The 3,613-nt window shown below is 43.9% G+C and overlaps 1 pseudogene; it reads right to left on the bottom strand.

The window, feature by feature from the left end:
* Positions 1–873: 873 nt before the first annotated feature.
* Positions 874–2,124, bottom strand: LOC116083638 (annotated as a pseudogene).
* Positions 2,125–3,613: the final 1,489 nt, after the last annotated feature.

The raw sequence follows: 3,613 nt of genomic DNA on the forward strand, positions 1-3,613 counted from the left end.
AGTGCATCTCTTTTTCTTTCAGAGCTGGTTTTCTGGCTGCTAATTGAGGAGAGACCCTTGCCTTTGCTTCTGTTTCTTTTCATGCTAGGAGATAAGGTGACATGAGGGATGTCACTGTCCCTGATGACTCTGGTGCTGGCTTTTGACTCTGCAGTTACTGGGTTTGCTTATACTGCCTCTGTGTTGCACACACGCCCTTTGAAAAGCCTAATTACTTGAGTCTGCCCTTTCTGCTTTCTTGCTTTTGTTTTCCATCTCTTTTTAATCTTTCATGGTCTTAATACTAATGATAGGACTAGGTGTCAGCAGGCCCCAACAATAAACACACTATGAGGCAGGTCTCATGTGGTAGGTTTATTGGGGACAGAGATACAGAGGCAGTCTCTGGGAGAGAGAGGAAAGAAGAGAGAGTGGGGAAGGGAGACTGTGTGACCTTTTTTCTTATAGATAAAAAAGTATATTTACTTAGAAAACTAGACTGAATGCCCCAAATGCAAAAACAGGTCGGACTGAGCTTGGATTTCCTCATAGCCTACTCCTAACCCCAAGGAAGAAGTAATGCACCATCCATCCATATGCCCAGGTATCTGATCCAGGCTGGAGAAACAAACTCAGAATAGTCCCAAGTCTATATGGGAAGCCATGGTAGAGAAACCTAAGATTTCCCAGAAGGGGTTTTAAGTGGGAAACCTTTAATCCTACCTAGTTAGTGCTTTTCTGTGGGTTTCCTGGAATGAGTCCAAACTTCTTACAAAGCACCTTCAAACACAAGTTATGGCAGCAAGTCTGAAAAACTCTATATAAGAACTATGTAAATAATTGTTAAAGAAAATTGAGATCCCGTGTCCCACACCTGGAATAAGTAGTTGAAGCCTAGGTGGTTTTCCTCTTCTTGGCAGACGGTTGCTCAACTACATCTCGTACCCCTGCTGCCTTTTGTTTAAAGAATTTGTGTTCTTGGCCCCATGTAGAGCCAGAGGAAGAGGTATCTTGATCCACAAGGTGGGTGTACTTGTGTGACCAGACCGTCCAAAATTCTTGACCTGCATGACTTTTGGAAGAATGGTTTTGTTGAAATGGTCCTCAAGAGTAGGTGCACTAAAATCTCTCTTGGAGACTTCTTCATCCTCATCCATGAAGAAGGCACCTTGGTGATCATACTTTTGTAAAAATTTGTATTCACCTTTAACAGCTTTGTGTCAGTAATGACTTTGCCATTTGCCCGAAGTTCAGCCCGCCTTTATTCCTCAGTCAGGTTTCTCTTGCGTTCAATGTCTGTTCTCTCCTTTTCAAGGGCTTCTTCGTCTTCTCTCTCCTGCTTGACTCTTTTGAACTCTCGGACTTTCCGTGTCTCGTACTCCTCCTCGTTTTCGTCATCGATATTGAGGGCATCCAAGGCAGCAAGGAACTGCTTGTCCTCCTCTAGCTCTTTCTTGGTCTCTTCTTCTATAATCTTGAGTGTGTACGGACTTGCGTCACTCCTCAGACATGCGTTCTGCTTCCTGTTCCAGTTCAGCTTCGTGTTCCTGAAGTCACCCGATCCTTCTTTTGGCTTAAGACAGGCTTAAGTGGAGGCTCTATTTCATCTTCATCTGTAGCTCTCATACTCCAACTCAGACTCTTTACCAGAGCATCCTTCATTTTCCACCTCCATGACATCTACCTCTTTATTTTTTTTTCTCTCCTATGCTTGCTGATACATGATGCCATGGCGCCACTCTAATTCTTCAAAGTCAATTTCTTCCTCCTCTTCGTTTCGTTCCATACGTTAAGCATGTCCTACTTCTGAGTCACTTTCTCCTACTACTTCAGGTTCCACTGTTTTTCTGTGTCAAGCCAATCTATCTTCCACATCTTCACTAATGTGGTTCTGTAAACACCGAAGTTGGGGGTCACTGGATGAATCCTCTTCCTGTTCCTCAGGCTCTGCTTCTTGTTCCTTAGCTTTCTTAATGGACTGAAACTCTTCATCCTCTTCATCTGAGGACTCCACGGGGGCCCAATTTGGTCTCTTTCTGGACACATAAGGTTTTATCTTTACTTTTTTTCATTGAAATCTCACTTTTCTCATTACGAACTGGGACTGAGTGGGCGTTGCTTCATGAATGAGCTTGGGATGGACATGGTGATGGCTGCCACGGAGACTCCCCCAAATAGACTGAATCCCAACAATGAAGAGCAAGGAACAGAATACAGCTTCCCACCAAGCTTTGCCAGATTCTGCTGTGCCACTAACTCAGACCTTTTTTTTTTTTGGAGTTAAATTTTTTTTTATTATATATTTTCTTTATTTACATGTAAATTTCTCCCTTTCCAGTTTCCCCTCTAAAAAACAAAGAAACAAACGAAAACAACAAAAACAAACCCCAGCTGCCTCCCCACTCCCCATGCCTGCCACCCCACCCTCTCCTGCTTATAGGCCCTGGCATTCCCCCACACTGGGGCACAGAACCTTCACCTCTCCTCCCATTGATGATCGAATTTGCAATCCTCCACTATACACACGCTGCCAGAGCAATCAGTCCCACTGAGACCTTTCTTGGGTATTTCAACTAATGTCATCCCCGCTGGGTCCTGGGAGTCTCTTGTTGGTTTGCAACCAATAGGAAGAAAAACAGTATCAACCAACCAGATCCCCCAGAGCTCCCAGGGACTAAACCACAGTGGTGGTTTGTATATGCTTGACCCAGAGGGTGGCACTATTAGTGGGTGTGGCCTTGTTGGAGTAGGTGTGTCACTGTGGGTGTGGGTTTAAGATCCTCACCCTAGATGCCTAGAAGTCTGTCTTCCACTACCAGCCTTCCGATGAAGATGTAGAACTCTCACCTCTGCACCATGCCTGCCTGGATGCTGCCATGCTTCCTGCCTTGATGAAAATGGACTAAACCTCTGAATCTGTAAGGCAGCCCCAATTAAATGTCCTGGTCATGATGTCTACTCACAGCAGTAAAACCCCAACTAAGACAACCATCAACCACAAAATACACATGGAGGGACCCATGATTCCAGTTGCATATATAGAAGAGGATGGCCTTATCTGACATCAATAGGAGGAGAGACCCTTGGTCCTGGGAAGGCTTGATGCCCCAGTGCAGGGGAATGCTAGGGCAGTGAGGAGGGAGTGGGTGGGTGGGTAGGGGAGCACCTTCATAGAAGTTGGGAGGGGGGGTTTTCAGAGGGGAAACTGGGAAGGGGGATAACATTTGAAATGTAAATAAATAAAACAACCAATATAAAAAAAGAGAGAATAAATATTGAAGCTTAGCTGGAGTGTGGCAAACATCTTCTTGAAATTCCACATTCAATTGGAGTGGTGAAGAGGGGCCAGGGTATTCTCAGCACGGAAAGCTGCTGTCCACTGTCTATTGTTTCTCCAACCCCTCACAATTGTCATGTTTAAGCAATAGGTAAGAATTAGGAAATAGGTTCCAGAGAGTATGGTTTTTTTTTTTTTGAGACTGAAATATTTTTACTTCATCAAGTTAACTCACAAAAGTAAATTCTATTTGTTTCAATGATTTACATTTTTCTAATACCTAGGGTCTTGTATAGTACATTACTCTAGAGACACATAGGCATTCATTATTCAGTGCTAAAGTAATGGATGCGATAT

This window comes from Mastomys coucha, unplaced genomic scaffold (assembly GCF_008632895.1).
Source record: "Mastomys coucha isolate ucsf_1 unplaced genomic scaffold, UCSF_Mcou_1 pScaffold8, whole genome shotgun sequence".
In the NCBI taxonomy this organism is placed as follows: domain Eukaryota; kingdom Metazoa; phylum Chordata; class Mammalia; order Rodentia; family Muridae; genus Mastomys; species Mastomys coucha.